General features: G+C 35.9%; 1 long non-coding RNA gene across 2 annotated transcripts in view; it reads left to right on the plus strand.

Annotated features, from left to right (window-relative positions):
• The window catches only part of LOC141373507 (uncharacterized), a 69,230-nt gene that overhangs the window by 31,602 nt on the left and 13,420 nt on the right, over nt 1-24,208 (plus strand). The window contains exon 3 of one of the 2 annotated variants that reach the window (XR_012379572.1): nt 7,332-7,394. The exons of the other annotated variant lie outside the window; for it this stretch is intronic. This is a non-coding gene — a long non-coding RNA (uncharacterized lncRNA). The remainder of the gene's footprint in view (nt 1-7,331; nt 7,395-24,208) is intronic. 2 annotated transcript variants of the gene reach the window in all.

Here is a 24,208-nt window from a genome sequence, read left to right on the forward strand (position 1 = left end):
CCTTAGACAGTATGAAGAATTAAGTTTTATTAGAAAGATATTTAGATGGCAATTGAGAATAAACAGTTACTTTCACTCTTGTACACTTAGTACTCTTCTAAATAGTAGAGGAGATATTTTAACAGTGCTCCTTAAGCTAAGCTTACATAATATGCATAGAGTGGCGAGACTAATAAAATTAAGGAACATATAAATGTCAGTATAGAACACAAAACCCCAGTGGAGCAGTGAAAATACTGTACAATTCATATGCCTGCTTAAAGATTGGCACACATTACAAGTGTTTAGAGAAACAAGTGATGAGCAGAGTGGGATTCTCATGGGAAATATTATCATAAATCAACTCTAGTAAGATCACTGAACCTGTGCCTTTAAATCTGGGTAGATTTTAATCTAATGGAGTAAGGAAAAAAAAAAGCAAAGAAGGAAAAACCATGAAAAACAAAAACCCTTCCTGAAAGGAAGAATGGCATGAGCAAAGGAGGCCACAAGAAGGACTGAACAAAAGGGGGGTGGGGTGGAGAGGTGGTTTGTTCACATGCACAGGTATGGGAGGTAGGTCTTAAATAATGGTGGGTATATTTTGGAAGCTGGAGTGGAGCTAGATTATAGAGGACCTTGAGTGCCACAAATAAAACCTATATACAAGTTGGAAAACCTGAGTCACCTTGAAATTAGTCATAATCAATTTCACCCTAAGTTCTTTGTAACCATTTTTAATTCTGTTCTAGTGTATGACAGCAAACTAGGCACATAAATATACTCTTAGGTCATTTCACATCTGTATTTAAATGAAAATAGATCCAACACTGTAGCATGACAAGTATATGCCAGAGCAATGAGGAAACCAATTAACACACGACATTGCTGGGACTAGATTTAAAACCTCTTACTTAAACCCTTGTTTATAAATCTTTTAGGATGATCTTGGTGTTTCCAACACTCAGCACTATTGCTTAACATCAAAAGACAGTGCACTTGATTCTTCCAAATCTGAATGATATAGTATTTCTTTAGTATTTCTTGAGTAAATATTGTAGAACTAGAAACAGATTATCAACTGATTCATTCCTATAAAATACATTATATTAACCTAAAAGGATATTTAACCAGCATGTTGGTCCTGATAAATTTCCATCCTAATTGATGTATTTACTGGTATTAATAGCTTAGACTGGCTTTTCAACTGAGAAAGAGAGACAGAGACAGAGACACAGAGAGAAAGAGATCAAGAATAAGATTTGTTGGAGATTAACATATTGGCCTGTCGTCCTTGCTCTACTTAACCTTAGTTTTCTTCCACCTTGTGGAAATTGTCTGAGTCATTCTCTACTTCCTTTGAAAAGCCTGTCAGAAACATCTGCCTCGATTGACGCTTCATTATTGAAAGAAAAGATGATTAAGATAATCTGATGAAAAACTTCTCTGAACTCATGCAGTTGTGAGAAAGCTGTATAGGTATATGTATTTATTACATGGTAACCCTCCAATTCACACAGAGGACTAGTACGTGTCCTCTTCTATGTAGAAGAGGCTTTGCTAGTTTCCACTTCCTCCTTGGAAATGTCCTCAGGAACTCACTCACAATCCGGAAGGCTAAACTCTGACAGTGTTACAGAATGTATGGTACAACAAGAGATGTTTGGGAAGGAAGAGGGGAGGTAAGGAAGGAAACAGAAAATCTGAACGTAATTAACAAGTTTGATGCAATGTATAGATATTATATATAGACGCTTAAGTAAATTAACTTACAAGTGTAAAATAATATCAGTTATTATGATTTTTGTTATTGTCACTATTATTATTTCTCATCATTCTGGGGGCTTCCTGGGGTCTCTAATATGGTTGTTGTCAGAGACTGGCCAAGGCTGGAGTCATCTCCTCACTCACTGGTCTGATGGTTGATACTGGCTAAGGAGGCCAAATGGAATATCTGCCTATGGCTTCTCTTGGGCATTCTCACAACATGGAGACTGAATTACATGAGCAAGGATCTCAAGAGAACAAGACAGGGGGTAGATATAGAATATACCATTCCTATATCACTGAAACAAAATTTTATCCCAGAATTGCTGTTCTGGACCTTAATCTGTAACAGCAACTCTGCTGTAAGACTGACTAAGATCATTTCTATGGGCTAGGCTGGAAGATGTTTGTTTTTGTTCTTCTGAGTGTTTTCCAATAAGAATATTTAGGATAAATTAATGAATTAGCAGCAAAAGGAGGCTACTAAGAAAGTCACTTAGTAGGAAGGATAGGCAGGAAACAAAAGTCTGATTTAAGCCAGGGGCTAAAGAAATGACAGAGTTGAATAAAATTCAGTATTTGTTAGACTTTAATACTAGATCAAAGGGGAGATATGGAGGAAGGGAGAAAGGTAGGGAAGGAGACAGACACAGAGACGAACTGTGGTAAGCACATTTCAGGAATGGGAATAGTGAATGCAGGTTGTGCTTGTTTGAAGTGAGAAAAGAATGAGGCAAATGCCCTTGAGATTAAAAATGCAGGTTTTAAGTTTAGAAAAGTTGTAGAAGAGGATGGTATCCTCCCTCTGCACTACTCATTTGTGAGCAATTTCCATACTTGGAGATTTGTATGTATGTGAGTGTGTGTGTGAGTGTGTGGTGTGTGCAGTGTGTGCGTGACAGAGAGAGAGAGAGAGAGAGACCTCCCTTTGGGGTAACTCTAATGTAAAATGAGAACAACAAAATAAATTTCTCTATAACCCTATAAAGATCTATGTCGATAAACCTACCTTTACACATTTGTGGGAAATTATACTTCTTTTTAAAAATGTCCTTTATGCTACATTATATCATGTTTGTTACCGAGCTCTTATGAGGTCACAGAATCTATATTCAGTCTCTAAGATCAACATCTCTTATTTTGCCATCTGTTTAAAAACACTTTCTTCATTTTCTTCTTTTTGGCTGAATAAAATCAGAGGAGACAGATTGTGGCCTATTGAATTCTTAGCAAATAAGTTCATTCCAGAAAAGAAATCTAAACAAGGCAGTTGACCCTATTATATCAACCAGCTATGGGGTTGGAAGCCAGAGTAGAAATGTTGGGTATTTTCTTAAGCTTCTCACTGGAAAACGAGTCAGGTCATCGAAGTCACTCTTACCCATCTCTATGCACAAGGGCAATTCTGTAACTGCTTGTTCAAATGGCAGTGGATTAGCCCCAGTAAGAGGCAGTCTAATTGACTAACACTAACTGTACATCTGGGGAATTTAGTTATGTAAGTGTTCCCTTTGCCTCCTGCTCCCCAGGTGCGGGGCTGAAAATAAAGGCCTGTGTGGAGGAGCATGGAGAGATTTTTCATAAAGCACATGTGGGCTGGTGGGGGAAAAATCATCACTCCAGAAGATACCCTACAGAGGGAAATCAGATGATAAGTTCTTGAAAGACCCAGGAAGAGTCTGCAGAAAGACAGTTGCTTTTCTGTCTGTCCATTACCTGCCTTATCATTTCAAGATTTTAATGATTCATACATATCTTTCAAAGAAACCTTTTGTTTTGGTAAAAAAAAATAATAATAACCTGAGTAAAGAGCATTAAGGAAATTGGAAGAATGCTGCTCTTTTTCATTTCACCAAGATCCACTGGTTAAGCTTTATAAGAAGCACATGGAGATGGGATAAGGGATGCCTTTAGATTGGGTGTCTCATAAAATTAGATTTGGGTGCAGATCAAAAGGTATAGGTCCTGGCTGCCATTTCAAATATTTCCCCCAAAACACATATATGGGGAAACAAATCTTCACTATATCCTTAAGGTGTTGACAGAGTCTAACAGGAAAATAACTAGAATCAGTGGTATTAAACTGAGTTCCTCTTTTTTTTTTTAAGATTTTATTTATTTATTTGACAAAGAGAGACACAGCAAGAGAGGGAACACAAGCAGGGGGAGTAGAAGAGGGAGAAGCAGGCTTCATGTAGAGCAGGGAGCCCAATGCGGGGCTCGATCCCAGGACCCTAGGATCATGACCTGAGCTGAAGGCAGATGCTTAACAACTAAGCCACCCAGGCGCCCCTGAGTTCCTCTTTCAAAGGTTACCTGTAGGGGCTCCTGGGTGGCTCAGTTGGTTAAGTGTCTGCCTTCGGCCCAGGTCATGATCCCAGGGTCCTGGGATGGAGTCCCACATCGGGTTCCCTGCTCAGCAGGGAGTCTGCTTGTCCCTCTCCCTCTGCCCTGCTCATGTTCTCTCTCAGTCTCTCCCTTAAATAAATAAATAAATAAATAAATACATACATACATACATACATACATAAATACATAAAATCTTTAAAAAATGTTATTTTTAAATGTTAGTTTCTTCTACTTTCTTATTTTACCATCCTGTGGGTTGTTATATATTAAATAAGATCACCCCATTATCAGCCAGCCACCTTCCTTTGTTTCTTAGACCTTTGTCTTGCCCCTTGCTCTAAATTATATAATTCATATATCTCTGACCACATTAATCTAGGACTAAAAACTAAGTTGATACTTATATTTAATTTCTATGTCCTTATAGAACTGGGCTTCTTTTCAGAAATTGGTCTCTCTTTGCCCTCTCTGGCCCTAAACAAATACATTTTCACACACAATTCTAAGAAAGTCCTAAAAAACAAACAAACAAAAACAAAGAAATAAACAAACAAAACTATTTTGCTATCACTTTGCTATATCTGCTAAATATGGCCACTGTGAAATTACTACTCCACTATGTATAGCTGACCAATGAAGAAATCCAACTTTTGCTTCAGGGAGAACATAGGTGACCAGAAAATGGCCCATGGACACATAGATGGAATTTTTTTTTTTTTTTTTAGAGAGAGAAAGAACGTGAGCATGGAGTCGGGGGGGAGGGAAGAGGGAGAGAGAATCTTAAGCAGGCTCTATGCCCAGTGTAGAGCCTGACTTGGGGCTTCATCTCACGACTCTGAGATCATAACCTGAGCTGAAATCAAGAGTCAGACACATAACCGACTGAGCCACTCACGTGTCCCTCGACACATGGTTGGATTAAATCCCTGCCCAGCTTCCTATCACAGAGTCAATGAAAGCTGGCATCATTGCACTATCCTGGCAGCCCTCTGATCCCAGGAATGATATCATTCCCGGCAGTGGATGTGATCAGCTCACCAAGTCACCCACCTAGGAAGACCACATAGGCATAAACCCAATGCTTCTTGAGGCATACGGTTTACTACAGACATGGAATAGAGGGTTGTAGAGTAGTCTGAAATGAGGAAACAGAGACTTAACATCACATGGGTCCAGATCTAGGCTCAGATTGCCCTGCCCAAATGGCACCACTGTTCTGTACTGTTCCCAGCCACCTGAGAAAGGTCTAGAAAATTTTGAAAAAGGTGCTCCTGGAGACCAGGATCTACACCTTGTTATGCAGAGGATATCTCTACAAACCAGACAGGTCCAGGTACCAGTGTGGTACTTAGCATATTTCATAAAAGGCACTCCACAGGATGGGGGCCCCTGAGGTGTAAGACCCAGAGCAGGTGTCAGCTTGCTGTTTATGGCCAGTAGGGTGGCCACCATAGTGGAAATGAGATCAAGTTTGTCTTATTTCCTATATATTCTTACTCCTTTGATTTTATCCATTATCCATAAGTTAATAAATATGTACGTGGGCACATATATGCACACAATTATGTAAATATGTATGTATTCAAATATTTATATATAGGTATGAGTAGACATTGACATACACATTATACATGTACATATGCATGTATCACACACACGCACACCTATAATTATATACTTAATTCACCTACAAGTGTAGAAAGAATTTAAAATAGTTCAATGTTAATTCTTTGATAATTCTTTAGTGAAAGAAGTGTAACATTTAGGCACATTCACCAGTATACATTTGTTATAGGAAAAGAAAGAATATCTTTGTATTGCCAAGCAGTCAATGAATCACATTTCAATTAGCAAGAATTGTTCTCTGTGGTATTGAGATGCTGAATTCAGTACTTAGCGAACCATTTAATTCCTTCATTGGCAATTATCACAGAGGTAGGTGGGTATGCAAAAAATGCAAAATATCCTAATTGTTGTTTTTAGTCCAATAATAATTAGCTACTGTGTTACAGAGATCACAATATAGCATAGTTTATTTTTTGCTCCTGGTTGCATCATTTACAAATGTAATTTTCAATATGAATCTACACTCATCTTTCTCATCTGTTTCTTGTGGGGTACCTATGCCATTCAATTTATGTCATGTTGAAGACAGTCATAAATGGTATACTCTATGTTTTTATTTAAAAATGAAGTTGTATTGATAAAGATAGCATGAGATAAAATACTTATACTCATTTCATATAAGCCTATAAAGTGATAAATATAACCCCTTAGATATTCAGACTTAGTGAAATGGAAAAATGGAAAAGGGCATTACCTTTAGGTCTACCCTTTAAGTATCATCAAATGCTCCACTTAGGAAGTGACATTGGGCCTGAAAACCTTCTATTTCCTCTTCCATAACTGAAATTCAATCATAATCTTTAGACTCCATTTTGAGAATTAAAGACAAAGAAACAACATTGTTCTAGAACAGGCTGTTAAAAATACACAAGTTACTTGCAAAAGCAAACAGAGCTACAGTTAATCCACATTTTCATTAATTTTCTTTTCTTTCTTTCTTTTTTTTTTTTTTACTATTTTTACTCTATTCTTTCATCTTCTGAATTGACACATTGAAACTTATGAGACTATAAAAACATCACACCATTCATACACAAATTTACTAGGCAACGATTTAATCATGCACTGCATTGAGCTAAAAGCTCTCTCCTCTGTAACCTCTAACTTGGCCTTCTTTTTTGGTTATTTTAAGGAGTCTATCAATGGGTTTTAGAAATACATTGTCAACCATAAATTAATAGAGCACAATAGTGGCTTTTATTGTGTGAAAATAATTCAGTAACTATTAACATATCCATTAACCAATATTACAAAAATATCATATATGTTAGCCTTAAGATTACCAGGCATTCTAGGATATTAAAACGTCGCACTGCTTTATTATGGGCTAGCTCAGGTTCAGTTTCCTAAAACTATATTTACTTATAATTTTGTAAAGGTTCCAATGACTCCTTTATTAACTATAGGGCAAAAAAAATACTCAGACTGAGATTAAAGGCCTCTTGTTATCTGTTCTCATTTGTTCTATCTTCATCTGCTCTTGCTCCTCAATATGGATTGTTTTCCCTACCTCTATATTATAATTTTCACTTTCATGATTTTTTTCCAGACTTTCTCTTGTGTATGTAGCTCTAACCTTTCCTTTACCCTTTTCTATTTTTTTCCCTTAGGGATCTTGTCAAATCTTAAGTTTCAATGGAAGATTTCCTTCTACATTTACTGAATTTGAGGAGGTACTTTGCCTTTCTAATTTGCCCTAGTATCCATTATTTATCTGCTAAGTTTTCTTCAAAAATATGCATATTAATTTTGTAATTAAATTATCTTCTTGGATAATCTAAGGAGACTAGGCCTTCAATATATCATATACTATGCCATATTATATCACATATTATATCATATTTTACACAGACATTATTTTCATTTGTCCATAGTGCTTAAAAAAGGCTAAGAATGCAGTAGAACCTAAGTGAATATTTTGTTGACTAATTGCCCATTAGTTGAATTAAACACTTTAACAGTTTCTACATAGAAAACTCTTTATTCAACTTTCCTGCCATTTTCAGAATGGAAAACATTGGTAAAGAAAATGGTCAATGGTGTCAAGAAATACCAAGGGTCTGAAATTGTACCATACTTGTAAGTTAGCAAGTTACACGGTTAGTTTCATGAATAGTGGTGGAAAACAAAAGACTTTAATACAGCAAAAACAGAAGGATAATTTTCATGACTGCATTTATTCTCCTTGTCCCAAATCACACAGGAACATACAAAGAATGGCAAGTGGTGCTCGTGGATGCAAAGGTTGTGCTGAGCACAGAGCCAGACTCGGGGCTGGACCCAGGACTCAGATCATGACCTGAGCCAAAATCAAGAGTCAGCTGCTTAACTGACTAGGCCACCCAGGCGCCCCAGAAGGAAACATTTTTTCCTATCTTCTAAGGTGGTTTGCTCTGTAAGCATTCCTAAAAATAGAGTCCTAAAAAAAAAAAAAGGTGGTGGGTGGGGGGATGGGTTAGCCTGGTGATGGGTATTAAAGAGGGCACATTCTGCGTGGAGCACGGGGTGTTATGCACAAACAATGAATCATGGAACACTACATCAAAAACTAATGATGTAATGTATGGTGATTAACATAATAAAAAAATAAAAATAAATAAAAGTAAAAAAAAGAAAAAGGTGGTCATTGTCCCTGGTTGCAAGATGTGCAGAAATATGAGTGTCCTAAAATAGTACTAGCCCAAAAGAGAAAAGGAGCTGGAATTCAATATAGATTGCTGAAGGAAATAACAGTTAAAAACAAAAATCACTCAGGAGTATAGCTTTCACCTTATTGCAAAAGTGAAAGAGTCAGGTTCTACCATCTCATGAGTAGATACCTAACCATCTCTCCCTGCTACCAGTATCACCACCACCACCTTTTTCCTTTTCTCACACTCACTGGAATTAGTGATAAAGCAGTCAATTATTTTTTCTTATAATTCTTTTCCATTATCACCCTTCCATTTACTGAAGTGATAGGGGCTATGCACCTGTATAAGATGAAAAACACTTCTTTCACTCACCCATTATTCTTTAATTTCTCATGTAGCAGCAGCTGGGCTTAGATATACTGTCAGGCCTTAAGCTAGTTCCAGACTTGAGTCATCAAGCACTGTAGTCACCAGTCACATGTGGCTGTGAACACCTGAAATGCATCTATTGAAATGTGCTCTTTGAAATACACACTGAATTTCAAAAACTTACATGGAAAAAAATGTAACACATTCCATTAATAAACTATACATTAATTTTGTATTGAAATTATATCATTTGGCATATATTAGGTAAAATAAAATATGTTCTTAAAATTAACCACGTTTCTTTTTCTTTTTCTTTTTCTTTTAGATTTATTTCTTTATTTGAGAGAGAGAGAAAGAGCATGAGTGGGAGGGGCAAAGGGAGAGGGGGGAGAATCTCCATCAGACTCCACGCTGAGCATGGAACTTGAGTCGGGGCTCATAACCTGGAGATCAAGACCCAAGAGGAAATCAAGAGTCAGACACTTAACCGACTGTGCCAGCCAGGTGCCCCTCTTTTTACTTTTTAATGTGGCCACTACAAAATTTAAAAATAAATATGTGGTTCACTTGTGTAACTCATATTTCATTTATAAAGCACTGATCTAAAGCTATTGTATTGAAGATGTCTGGTCTAATATGCTGCCTCTCAGAGAACATGTCTGTTAGCATCCAGGCTTAGTTGGACCACAATTAGTAATGCTCAACTACCTTAGAAAAAAATGGGTGATCCATATGTCCATCTCAAATTTATCTCCTTTACCCTCCCATATTTGAAACCAAGACCATCTAAAATTTAACAGTGCTTAGCTTACATTTTTATACATCTTCTGCATACCTCTGTCGTGTATCTTCAGTAAAAGGAGGCTGTTATTTGAGATGAGTGTTCACTGGCTCCTCAATGATTATAACACCATAATGCTGATGTTAGAAGCAGTAGAATAGAGAGCACTATAGATCTCTAGCATTTATCTACTTTATAAAGAGTAGATGGCTGAGTGGCTCAGTCAGTTAAGCATCTGAGTCTTGATTTCAGGGGCATGAGTCCAAGCCCCAAGTTGGAGCCTACTTAAAAATAAATAAATAAGTAAATAAATAAATAAATAAATAAATAAATAAAAGAATGATAAATAAAAACAACAAAGAACCTTGATTTTCACCAAATGGCTTAGTAGATTTTGAATTGCAAGTGAAATACTAGTAGAAATTGTATTCTAAGACAAGCACCTAGTCCGCGACGGAAGTAATTAGTTATAAACACTCAGAGTTTGTTTTTTCCTTCTGATTCTTCTAAACTGTGCCTTTTTATTTTTGGCAGGTATAATGAGAGCTCAATTAAAGTTTTTGCTTTCTGTATGTGTTTTATTTTTATGTTTTTGAATTATTTGAAATGGGAGAGTATACAGAGGAATTAAAGCATGTCTTATTTAATAATAGGGCAAATAATCCTAATATCTTCAAAGTTCTACTTCTTTTGGTTAAATGAAAATGGTTTAAATCACTTTCTTAAATAATAAAATGGAGCTTATTTAATATTTCAGTATTCAGAATTAAGCAGTATCATTAAGTTTGTAGTCATTACAGTTCAGTCTAATTCTGTCAACCATTTCTGAAAATATACTTACCTCCATGGGGTGCCTGGCAGGTTCAGCTGGAAGAGCATGCAACTTTTGATTTCTGGCTTGTGAGTTTGAGCCCCACATTGGGTGTAGAGATTATTGAAAACAAAACAAAACAAAAAGCTTTAAAAATAATTAAAAATAAAAATATATTTACCTCCTAACTTTGCTGTTGCTATATCGTATGCTTAAGTTGTGAGGAAGATATGAAAATACTACCCCTAAAGATGGGGAAATTAAGCTTTTTGAAAGAAGCCCCATTTCTATCAGGTATTATCATTGGGAAACAAGTACTCTCCTGGGGTCTGAGAGCAAGGAACTTGGCTGTTCTGTCTGGGTAGTGTTACTACTACTTCATTTCATATAACTGCTGTGAATGCATACATTATAGACAATATACCTATATTGGAGGAGCTTATATAATATTATCTATTGCTTATAGTAGCATTGACTCCAAACTGCTGGAATGACAAATAGATATTAATGGAAAAGGGTGTTAAGTAGTTAGGGTCATCTAAAAAAATAATTTTAATGTCCCCTGTCTTACCTACCATGTAATGTTGTTGGCTCTGTTACCTCTGGTAGTATAGGAATGACATTATACTTGCCCTAAAATACTGTTTCTTAATTTTTTTCACCATAGAAGAATACTTATATAAACCATTAAGAAAATGAAAAATGGGGAAGAGGTACATCTTACAGGAATAAACCTGTAAGAGTAACCTGAGAAGTAAAGGAATCTTGATAAACCAAAGCTTATATTAAACACATATATTATCAAATGCCAATTAATGTGAAAAAAGGAAGGTCCTGGAATCAGACTAAGGATTGAGTATAAATTCTATTTAGCTTTAAATGTTCCTCTAAACACTACTTACCTGATTTGATTAAAAAAATTACAGGCAGAATTAGACTAACCATTCTAGAAGGTGGATTTTCCCATAGGCAAAACACAGAAGTAAATATTCGTAAGGATCAAATATTGTTTCACAGAAGTCAGTAGGTTCCTATTAGGAGTAAGCATATTTTGCTCTCATCTCAAGAATGAGTATTATTATTAATAATATTATTTTCTTGATAACAAAAATGTGTCTAAGCAGAAAAATCTAGAAACAAACCTGTCGTTTGTTTAAGTCATAAAGTGAGGATTGGGCTTCTGGTGTATAGCCACACCAACCAGTTTATGAGTGACAGTTCCAGTTCAGGCCTGTTGCCCTGGAGTAATCATCCATAGTACTGTCTTTCATTCTCAAGTGTTTTGAAATGATCAAAATCAAGTGGAATGAAATTACATGGTTCTGCTGGCTGTGGGGGAGAAAATCTGTTATCTAAGTAAACTAGTCTACCAAGAAGATTGAAAATCAAACATACATGGATTAGTCACAGGAGTATTCTGACTCTTTAAGAATTTAAGATAAATTGGGGGTGGGTGTTATACTTAAGTCAGTGGAAAAAAATGAAAAAATAAAGAAAGAAAGAAATGGGACAGAGCAGGTAAGCAGGAGGTGGCAGAGATAAATTCCAGAGGCACTGGAAAGACATCTGCTAGGGTTTTAATTGAATTCTCAATGCAAAATTACATGGGCAAGCCAGGATCATTTAAAGAATAAATAGAAATAAGTAGCTCTTTTAGTCTTTGCTGTTCTTCTCAATAAATTACTTGACTTAGAAAAACTAAACTAAACTAATTTGGCAGCAGTTGAACAACATCTGGGGAATTTCATTTTGGCCACAAGTTAAAATAAACCAAAAAGAAATATGTAAACATCATAAAAGCAATGCAATATGATGCTCAGATTTTCAGAAGCAATAATTTAATTGCTGTAAAAAAAAGGTTTAAGCACTGAAAACCTAGTTAAATTGTAAGCATGGCATTTTTAGAGTCATGCTGACAAACCAATGTGGTTTTCTGAGTTCATAAATACAATGACAATGCTATTTAAAACCATAACATTTGAACAAAAAGAAGTATGAATTAAACTCACTTTAGATTGCTATGGATTGAAAGTTCATGTCTCCTTTAAATTCACATGTTGAAGCCCTAACCTCTAATTTGATGGCATTTGGAGATGGGAACTTTGGAAGCGATTATGGTTAGATAAGGTCAGAAGGTGGGGCTCTCATAATGGGATTAGTGCCCTTTTAAAAAGAGTAAGAGCCATGTTAGCACACAGATAGAAAGGGGAAGTCTACAAGACAGGAAGAGTCTCACCAGAAACTATAGATAGTACCCTGATCTTGGGCTTCCAGTCTCCGGAACTATAATAAATAAGTGTTGTTTAAACCATGTGTCCATGGTACATGGACTTGTGATAGCAGCTTGAGCTAACTAAAACATGGGTATTCAAATAATACCTACTTATATATAGTGGCCTGCTGTCATGTACATTTGTACCATGTGGCTACAGACAGCCAAAGTTTAGGATCATTATGTGGGCATTTCATAGTACTGAATTTAATTTCCTTAAGAGGAAGACTTTTATCAATGAAATCTGCTGATAGATTTCCACAGTTTAAGAAATAACCATTTATTTATAAATTAAATATCTTAAATGAATAAGAAAAGTAATTTACCAAAGATATTAAAGAAGGGAATTCTATGTTGAATGGAAGACAGATTAGACCACAAGAAGCCTGGGATAGCATTCAATTAAATTGATTGTGTGAGATTTGTGTTTTTGGCTTGGCTTAAATAAAACACTGCATTTCCATTTTAAGTGTGTGTTTATATTGATATCAAACTTACTCATCATCTCTAAGTCATGTATATGATTGCAGTCAAATGTATATTCTATAATACTATAACCACAGCACTCAGTCACTGATATCAATTTATAGGAATGGGGCACAAGTATCCTTTAATTGACACATCATCATATAGCACTTATTTGTAATAAATAATATTTTTAGCTAACACAATTTTATACTCCCTGCTAATAGATACTGATAGTTTCCACATTGTGAGTGCAGTTTCCCAGTCTGTACCTCTCAGGAAACTTGAAATCACGATTCCCCTCACCTCTCTTCCCAATCATTCAAACTCTGCAAAAATTGTTCCCCATTCTTTGTAGAACAGAAGGATAGATAAAGATACTGTTGATGTAGCCTATATGTAGTGTCCTCTCAACAAACGTAAGGAGGAAACAGAAAATACTCAGCATAATAAATATTTTTCCCCCTCTTGATTATTGTTTGTTTGAAATTCCTGAAAAAAAAATCATGCCTTCAATGGATGGTATATTGATATGTATACTTAGGATCATTATGGTTAATATAGCTTCTGAATGGCTAAATTTGATGCTGAATTGCATTCAAGGAAATAAATGCATTAATCTCCATTAAAATGTTCTTTACTTATGAATCTTATTATCCATTTCCAATTAAATAGGAGATTTCTAAATGAGAATACTATAGATATTTGACTTTGGATTTTAATATCAATGAACAAAAATTTTCCTTTATTCTTCCTTCTTTCATAATAGTTTACTAGATAGATCCTCAGGATCTTCAATTTAAACTCTTGCTATTCTAATTAGCTGTATCTGTAGAGTTATTTATCACCAACTTGCCAAGATCTAAATAAGTCAACCATATCTTTCTTCCCCATACTTTACCTGTTACTCTGTTTCCTTGAAGCATGTTCTTAATTTTTCCTAGATACCTAATGTCCTCATTTACCTTCTGAATACCTAGAATTACTGACTGATTGTCCCACCATGGGCTCACTCATCATAATTGGTCTTAAATACTTCCAAAATACACTTTCCAGGGGACAATAAAACTTTCACTACAGGATCAATACAAAAATGCTCAACTAGATTTAAATGGGAAAAGTTTTAAAATTGGAGATTTTACTCTGTATAACTATCTATTTACAAGGTTTTTTTTTGTATGTTTGTTTGTTTTTTGATGTAGTGGTCCATGATTCATTGTTTGCGAAAACACCCAGTGCTCCATGCAATACATGCCCTCCTTAATACCCATCATCGGGCTAACCCATCCCCCACCTCCCATCTAAAACCTTCAGTTTGTTTCTCAGAGTCCATAGTCTCTCATGGTTCATCTCCCCCTCTGATTCTCACCCCCATTCTTCCCCTCCTGCTATCTTCTTCTTCTTCTTTTTTTTTTAACATACAATGTATTATTTGTTTCAGAGGTACAGGTCTATGATTCATCAGTCCTACACAATTCACAGCGCTCACCATAGCACATACCCTCCCCAATGTCTATCACGCAGCCACCCCAACCCTCTCACACCCCCACTACTCCAGCAACCCTCAGTTTGTTTCCTGAGATTAAGAATTCCTCATATCAGTGAGATCATATGATACTTGTCTTTTTCTGATTGACATGTTTTGCTTAGCATAATACCCTCTAGTTCCATCCACGTCATTGCAAATGGCAAGATTTCATTCCTTTTGATGGCTGCATAATATTCTATTGTGTATATATACCATTTTTCTTTATCCAATTATCTGTTGATGGACATCTTGGCTCTTTCCAAAGTTTGGCTATTGTGGACATTGATGCTATAAACATCAGGGTGCATGTACCCCTTCAGATCACTACATTTGTATCTTTGGGGTAAATACCCAGTAGTGCAATTGCTGGGTCGTAGGGTAGCTCTATTTTCAACTTTTTGAGGAACCTCCATACTGTTTTCCAAAGTGGCTGCACCAGCTTGCATTTCCACCAACAGCGTAGGAGGGTTCTCCTTTCTCCACATCCCCTCCAACATCTGTCGTTTCCTGACTTGTTAATTTTAGCCATTCTGACTGGTGTGAGGTGGTATCTCATTGAGGTTTTGATTTGGATTTCCCTGATGCTGAACAATGTTGAGCACTTTTTAATGTGTCTGTTGCCCATTTGGATGTCTTCTTTGGAAAAATGTGTTTATGTCTTCTGCTCATGTCTTGATTGGATTATTTGTTCTTTGGGTGTTGAGTTTGATAAGTTCTTTATAAATTTTGGATACTAGCCCTTTATCTGAAATGTCATTTGCAAATATCTTCTCCCATTCTGTCAGTTGTCTTTTGGTTTTGTTGACAGTTTCTTTTGCTGACCAAAGCTTTTTATCTTGATGAAATCCCAATAGTTCATTTTGCCCTTGCTTCACTTGCATTTGGCGATGTTTCTAGGAAGAAGTTGCTGCGGCTGAAGTCGAAGAGGTTGCTGCCTGTGTTCTCCTTTGGGATTTTGATGGACTTCTGTCTCATGTTTAGGTCTTTCAACCGTTTGGAGTCTATTTTTGTGTGTGGTATAAGGAAATAGTCCAGTTTCATTCTTCTGTATGTGGCTGTCCAATTTTCCCAACACCGTTTGTTGAAGAGACTGTCTTTTTTCCACTGGACATTCTTTCCTGCTTTGTCAAAGATTAGTTGACCATAGACTTGAGGGTCCATTTCTGGGCTCTCTATTCTGTTCCATTGACCTATATGTTGTTTTTGTGCCAGGACCATGCTGTCTTGATGATGACAGCTTTGTAATAGAGTTTGAAGTCTGGAATTGTGATGCCACCAGTTTTGCTTTTCTTTTTCAACATTCCTCTGGCTATTCGGGGCCTTTTCTGGTTCCATACAAATTTTAGGATTATTTGTTCCATTTCTTTGAAAAAAGTAGATGGTATTTTGATGGGGATTGCGTTGAATGTGTAGATTGCTCTAGGTAGCATTGACATCTTCAAAATATTTGTTCTTCCAATCCCTGAGCATGGAATGTTTTTCCATTCCTTTGTGTCTTCCTCAATTTCTTTCATGAGTATTTTATAGTTTTCTGAGTACAGATCCTTTGTCTCTTTGGTTAGATTTATTCCTAGGTATCTTATGGTTTTGGGTGCAATTGTAAATGGGAACAACTCCTTAATTTCTCTTTCCTCAGTCTTGTTATTGGTGTATAGAAATGCCACTGATTCCTGTGCATTGATTTTATACCCTGCCACTTTACTGAATTCCTGTATGATTTCTAGCAGTTCTGGGGTGGAGTCTTTTGGATTTTCCACATAAAGTATCATATCATCTGCAAAGAATGAGAGTTTGACTTCTTCTTTGCCAATTCGGATGCTTTTTATTTCTTTTTGTTGTCTAATTGCTGTGGCTAGGACTTCTAGTACTATGTTGAATAGCAGTGGTGACAGTGGACATCCCTGCCATGTTCCTGACCTTAAGGGGAAAGCTCTCAGTTTTTCTCCATTGAGAATGATATTCACTGTGGGTTTTCATAGGTGGCTTTTATGATATTGAGGTTTGTACCCTCTATCCCTACACTCTGGAGAGTTTTAATCAAGAAAGAATGCTGTACTTTCTCAAATGCTTTTTCTGCATCTATTGAGGGGATCATATGGTTCTTGTTCTTTTTTTTTATTAATGTATCATATCACATTGATTGATTTGTGGATGTTGAACCAACCTTGCAGCTCAGGAATAAATCTCACTCGTTTGTGGTGAATAATCCTTTTAATGTACTGTTGGACCCTATTGGCTAGTATTTTGGTGAAAATTTTTATATCCATGTTCATCAGGGATATTGGTCTGTAATTCTCCATTTCGATGGGGTCTTTGTCTGGTTTGGGGATCAAGGTAATGCTGGCCTCATAAAAAATTAGTTTGGAAGTTTTCCTTCCATTTCTATTTTTTGGAACAGTTTCAGAAGAATAGGTATTAATTCTTTAAATGTTTGGTAGAATTCCCTTGGGAAGCCATCTGGCCCTGGGCTCTTGTTTTTTGGTAGATTTTTAATTATTGCTTCAATTTCCTTACTGGTTATTGGTTTGTTTAGGTTCTCTATTTCTTCCTGGTTCAGTTTTGGTAGTTTATACATCCCTAGGAATGCATCCATTTCTTCCAGATTATCTAATTTGCTGGCATAGAGTTGCTCATAATATGTTCTTGTAATTGTTTGTATTTCTTTGGTGTTGGTTGTGATCTCTCCTCTTTCATTCATGATTTTATTTTTTTGGGTCCTTTCTCTTTTCTTTTTGATAATCTAGCCAGGGGTTTATCAATCTTATTAATTCTTTCAAAGAACCAGCTCCTAGTTTCGTTGATCTGTTCTACTGTTCTTTTGGTTTCTAGTTCATTGATTTCTGCACTGATCTTTATTATTTCTCTTCTCCTGCTGGGTTTAGGCTTTATTTGCTATTCCTTCTCCAACTCCTTTAGGAGTAGGGTCAGGTTGTGTATATGAAACCTTTCTTGTTTCTTGAGAAAGGCTTGTAGTGCTATATAATTTCCTCTTAGGATTGCCTTTGCTGCCTCCCAAAGATTTTGAACAGTTGTGTTTTCATTTTCATTTGTTTCCATGAATGTTTTTAATTCTTCTTCAATTTCCTGGTTGACGCATTCATTCTTTAGTAGGATGCTCTTTAGCTTCCATGTATTTGAGTTCTTTCCAGCTTTCCCCTTGTGATTGAGTTCTAGTTTCAAAGCATTGTGGTCTGAAAATATGCAGGGAATGATCCTAATTTTTGGTACTGGTTGAGACCTGATTTGTGACCTAGGATGTATCTATTCTGGATAATGTTCCATGGGCACTAGAGATGAATGTGTGTTCTGTTGCTTTGGGATGGAATGTTCTGAATATATCTGTGAAGTCCATTTGGTCCAGTGTGTCATTTAAAGCCTTTAATTCCTTGTTGATCTTTTGCTTAGATGATCTGTCCATTTCAGGGAAGGGGGTGTTAAAGTCCCCTACTATTATTGTATTGTTGTCGATGTGTTTCTTTGCTTTTGTTATTAATTGCCTTATATAATTGGCTGCTCCCCTTTTAGGGGCATAGATATTTACAATTGTTAGATCTTCTTGTTGGGTAGACCCTTTAAGTAGGATATAGTGTCCTTTCTCATCTCTTATTATAGTTTCTGGTTTAAAATCTAATTTGTCTGATATAAGGATTGCCACCCCAGCTTTCTTTTGTTGTCCATTAACATGGTAAATGGTTTTCCACCCCTTCACTTTCAATCTGGAGGTGACTTTGGGTCTAAAATGAGTCTCTGGCAGGCAGCATATCGATGGGTCTTTTTTTTTTTTTTTATCCAATCTAATACCTTGTGTCTTTTGATTGGGGCTTTTAGCCTATTTACATTTAAGGTAACTACTGAAAGATATGAATTTAGTGCCATTGTATTGCCTGTAAGGTGACTGTTACTGTATATTGTCTCTATTCCTTTCTCATCTGTTACTTTTAGGCTCTCTCTTTGCTTCGACGACCCCTTTCAATATTTCTTGTAGGGCTGGTTTTGTGTTTGCAAATTCTTTTTGTTTTCATTTGTCCTGGAAGATATTTATCTCTCCTTCTACTTTCAATGACAGCCTAGCTGGGTATAGTATTCTTGGCTGCATATTTTTCTCGTTTAGTGCTCTGAATATGTCACGCCAGTCCTTTTTGGCCTGCCAGGTCTCTGTGGATAGGTCTGTTGCCAATCCAATATTTCTACCATTGTAGGTTACAGATCTCTTGTGCTGAGTGGCTTTCAGGATTTTCTCTTTGTCTCTGAGACTTGTAAGTTTTACTATTAGATGTTGGGGTGTTGACCTATTTTTACTGATTTTGAGGGGGGTTCACTGTGCCTCCTGGATTTTGATGCCTGTTTCCTTCCCCAAATCAAGGAAGTTCTCTGGTATAATTTGCTCCAATATACCTTCTGCCCCCCCTCTCTTCTTCTCCTGAGATCCCAATTATTCTAATATTGTTTCATCTTATGACATCACTTATCTCTCAAATTCTCCCCTCATGATCCAGTAGTTGTTTATCTCTTTTGCTCAGCTTCTTTATTCTCCATCATTTGGTCTTCTAGATCACTAATCCTCTCTTCTGCCTAATTTATCCTAGTAGTTAGAGACTCCATTTTTTATTGCACCTCATTAATAGCCTTTTTGATTTCGACTTGGTTAGATTTTAGTTCTTTTATTTCTCCAGAAAGGGTTTTTCTAGTATCTTCCATGCTTTTTTCAAGCCCAGCTAGTATCTTTATAAATGTCATTCTGAACTCTAATTCAGACATCTTACTAATGTCCATATTGATTAGGTCCCTGGCAGTCGGTACTCCCTCTTACTCTTTTTTTTGAGGTGAGTTCTTCCGTCTTGTCATTTTGTCCAGAGGAGAATAGATGAGTGAGAGAACAAAATACTAACAGGGTAACAACAGCCCCAGAAAAATATACACTAAAATCAGAAGAGACCCGAAACCAGGGGAAAATAAATGGAAAGAAAGAAAGAAAGAAAAAAAAAAAAAGAACATGATCAAATATGATTAGGCTGGTGAATAGATCAGTGCCACACACTAGATTTTGGGCATATTTTGAATATGCTTCTTCTTTTAGAAGAAACTGCCTCTGAAAATTTTAAAGAAAGAAAAACTTATATATGTACAAAAATATGGGTAAATACAATGAAGGGATGGAATATGACTCTAAACTTGAAAATTATTAAAGATTTTATAAAAGGAATTGATAAGATAATAAGCTGGTTCAAAAAAGAAAGAAGAGAAATTAAAAAAAAAAAAGGGAGAGAATGTGACCAGGCAGGAGACTAGAACAAAGCCATACACTAGAGATTTAGGGTATATTTTGGTCTATTAGAAGAAACTGTATCCCAAAATTTTAAAGAGAGAACAATTTATATATGTACAAAAAATAAGGTTAACTACAATGAAGGGATAGAATATGACTCTTCCAGAAAGTGGTCGCTTTTCTGTTCAGAGAGCTGCTGCTATTCTTTTCTTCAATCTCTTGTTGAGTTTGTAGGTGTTCAGAATGGTCTGATGGCTATCTAGCTGAATTCCTGGGACCAGACCTATTTACAAGCTTTTAATAATAATATCAGAACCTACTCTTCTTATTGATAAAAAGTACCTAGTGTCAGTAATTTGGATTTCATATTTTATTGATATCCTTGCCTGTTTTCTTGGTGACATCCTTATCCCTCATGCGTATTAGGCCTTTTTAATGGCTTGTTAAATGAAGCTAGATTTATAGGAAAATTCACTAACTCTAAACCAGCATTTTTATATTAAGAAAATGCCTCCAGGTCATTAAGTTTTGGGCACCAAATGCACTTGGGCATCAAATGCAAATGCAAAATAACAGCAGATTTTTTCTTCTTCAAAATCTATACCACTTTTTTTTTTCATTTTATTTACTCTCTCTAATGGTAGTAAATATGGAATTGTAATGGGAATCCATGTGGTCTTTTAGACAACTCCAGGTATAGATGTTTCATTTGTATGGAAGGGAAAAAAATATATATATATATAAATATATGCATCAATGAAGTAGGTAAGGTCCCCAGAAAAGAGTAGGTTATTTGCTTCCATGTAGGCAGTACTTCCCAGATCAGGATAAAGACATTTAGCAATCTCCATTGGATCCTTTAGATATGAGACATCTGTGCTTTCCTCTCTCTTTGATAGTTAGGAAACCTGAACATTTGATGACAAAGGGAACACATCTGGTCAGGAGTCCCACAAGGGTTGGAGTCAATGTGTTTTATCCTTTAATGGTTTAACAGGTTCTACAGACTAACATTTCATATTTTCACAAGAGACAACACTAGAATGATGCTCAATAACTCCTCAACTAGTTTTCCTGCTTTCATGAATGACTTGAGTTGTCAACTGAGTGACTTGGTTGTCAGAGTCTCCCACTTTGGTCTTCCATTCTTGTCCACAGAGTTCCCACATCTTTGGACTTTTTCTTGTCAATTTAACTTCCTATTCCCTCTGGGATCTATTAACTACTCTAAAAACAAAAATTGTCCCTGTTGGAGTATAAATGCATGTTAATTTATTCAGAATTATTTATGTCTCCCTGAGGTATTTAAATTTTCATAGAGAATTCCTTGGAGGGGGACAGATATTTGAAAACCATTTAAAACAACATCTGTTTTCAAAAAGATTATATTCAAATTTGAGTAACATCTAGAATAAGGTATAACATAATTAGGCTAAATTATCTTCTTTATGCTAGAAAATATTTAGAGTTTTGATGAAAAATGGCAAGTGAAGAAACCATAGGGGTAGAAAAAGAACCATTATTTTGTGGAAGATTTAGCTGTGAAATTAAAAGAAAGACAAAAAGCCACAATAGCAGGAATGCAAACAATAAGTTTATTTGACAATAAAGTGCTAACTTTCAGAGCAAGACATTTATGTTATGGAAAATAATAAATCATATTGATAGTTTGAGCTAGAATATGAAAGACCTTGAATACCACATTCCAAAATTCTTCCTTGTTTTGCCAGGAAACAGGGAATCACTGCAGGTTGTTTATGGAAAGAATGTGATTATGAAGTTTGAGACTATACTAAAGGTAGATTACTGGGTTGATTGATGGCATTAAAGAAAGTGTCAGTAAAACACACACAGAATTTGAGGATGATGTCCATGAGAATGAAAAGTTACAGAAATATTTTTATGGGCAAGTGAATAAGATTTGTTATTTTTCTAGCTTACAGGACTTGAATAATAATATATATTTAATTTAAACTCTGAAGTTGAGAAATTGAGGACATTTTGAGAGGTACAGAATTGGGCAGGGGAGGGAAAGAAGAACAACAAATTCATTTTAGATAAGATAGTGGGGCATAGTGATTTACACAATTCCTAGTACATTACTGCTGTGCAAATATCTGATACATAAATCTATAAAGAAGTTTGCAGGAGAAGGAAATATGATTTGGGATATTGCAAATATCCAAATATTGAAAATATCTCCTTACATGGGAAGAGAGGGCAGGGATATGACAAATATCCTCAATATTACAAATATCCCAATATTACAAATATGCCCTTACATGGGAAGGCAGGGCTGGAGAGACATGTATTAGGAAATCATCCACATGACAATAATTAGAAGTACTAGTTAAGCCAAAGAATGATAAAACCCAAAGGAAGTCTTTGGTATAGCAGACCTGGTGGATATTTTTAATTAGTAGAAGTTTCCAGGCCATCACTTTATCCAGTGATATATAGAAAATAAGCAATTTCATAATTTCATATTAATCTTACAAGTAAAACTGATCTTTATACCGCCTTCATGATGTGGGTGAAAAAACTTTTTAGCATTTGTAGGGACCATGGGTAGGCCACCCCACAATGGGCAACTTTGTTATGAACATTATTTTGAGTTAAAAGCAATCAAAACCCAGCAGATTCAGGAAAAGCTCTTTATGCCCCCGCCAACTGCCTGCTTGTAGCAGGAAAAAAGCTATTAATAGAGATTCCTCTTTACCTACAAAACTTACCTACATAATAGGACAAATTTTGTTTTCTAAACATCTCCTTTCACCTTCCTGCTGAGGGTATTTCTCCCCTTTGTATCCTCAGACTTCTACCCTTCTCCTTAGCTCATATAAGCATCATGTCACCTCACTGTTTTTGGAATTTCCATGTCTCTGTGGATTCCCCCATACATATGCTATTAAATTCGATTTTCTCCTGTTAATCAGTCTCATGTCAATTTGATTCTTAGTCCAGCTAGAAGGACCTTGAAGGGTGGAGGAAATAATCCTTCCCCAACACATTCTGTAGCTCTTTTCTTTAATAAACTTTTTATTTTTTAATTTTTATTGTTTTAACAAATATATATTTCTTAAATATTTTATTTATTTGACAGAGAGAGACATAGCGAGAAAGGGAACACAAGCAGGGCAAGTGGGAGAGGGAGAAGCTGGCTTCCCACAGAGCGGGAGCCCAATGCAGGACTCCATCCCAGGACCCTGAGATCATGACCTGAGCTGAAGGCAAATGCTTAATGACTGAGCCACCCAGGCATCCCAATAAACTTTTTATTTTATAAGGGTTTACGATTTACTGAAAAATTGAAAGCATAGTACATTTGTCACAATTAATGAACCAATAATGATGCAGTGTTGTTAATTAATGCCCATATTTTATTTAGATTTCTTAGTTTTTACCTAATATTCATTTTCTTGCCTAGGATCCCTTTTAGGATATCACATTACATTTAGTCATCATGTCTCTTTTGACCCCTCTTGGTTGTGACAGCTTCTCATGTTTTCCTGGTTTTTTATGACCTTGGTAGTTTTGAGGAGTTCTGGTTAAATATCGTGTAAAATGTCCATTTATTGAGATTTTTCTGATGTTTTTATCATGGTTAGACTTGGGTTATATGTTTTGAGGAGAAAGACCACAAAGGTAAATTTTATTTTCATCTCATCATATCAATATTATTTCATTGTTGATACTAACCTTGATCATTTGGTTGTGAGAGTGTCTGTCAGGTTTCTCTACTATAAAAACTTATTCTCCTTTCCCCCCTTCTCTACCTCTTTATAATTTTCTAAAGCTCACAGATGTTACTTATCCATTGTGATTTGGAAATAATGCACTCACAATATCCACAGTTTCTTACATATCTGCCCTCTTCCCAAACTGTAACACACAATATAGAGGGACACTTAAATAAACAAAATTTTAAAATTTACACTATGTGAGTTGCAATGTTAGGGATATTATGTGGGATCAAATGGTTAGGCACATACACATACATACCTACTTTTCTAAAGACATATTTATCCCTGGATGAGATTTGAGATTTAGGAAATAGCACGGTGATTCTCAAATTTGCCAGTATGTTAAATCACCTAGAGATCATTAAAAACTACTGATGGCTGAGTCCTATCCCCAAAGATTCTCATTTCATTGGCCTGAGGTTTTTCCTGAGTATCAGGGTATTTAAAAACCTTCTCTGGTAATTCCAGTGTATACAATCAAGTATGAGATCCACTAGCCTGCAGCAATTACTATGGTCAATTTGCTTTGCCAGCTGTAACAACAGTTAGTTACAGCAAAGAGTGAGTAATTGGGGAGGGGTGTTATATTGTTATTCTATTAAGAACACTTTGGCTCAAT

This window comes from Callorhinus ursinus, unplaced genomic scaffold, assembly GCF_003265705.2.
Source record: "Callorhinus ursinus isolate GAN/ISIS: 27379988/994484 unplaced genomic scaffold, GSC_fseal_2.0 scaffold10, whole genome shotgun sequence".
Lineage (NCBI taxonomy): Eukaryota > Metazoa > Chordata > Mammalia > Carnivora > Otariidae > Callorhinus > Callorhinus ursinus.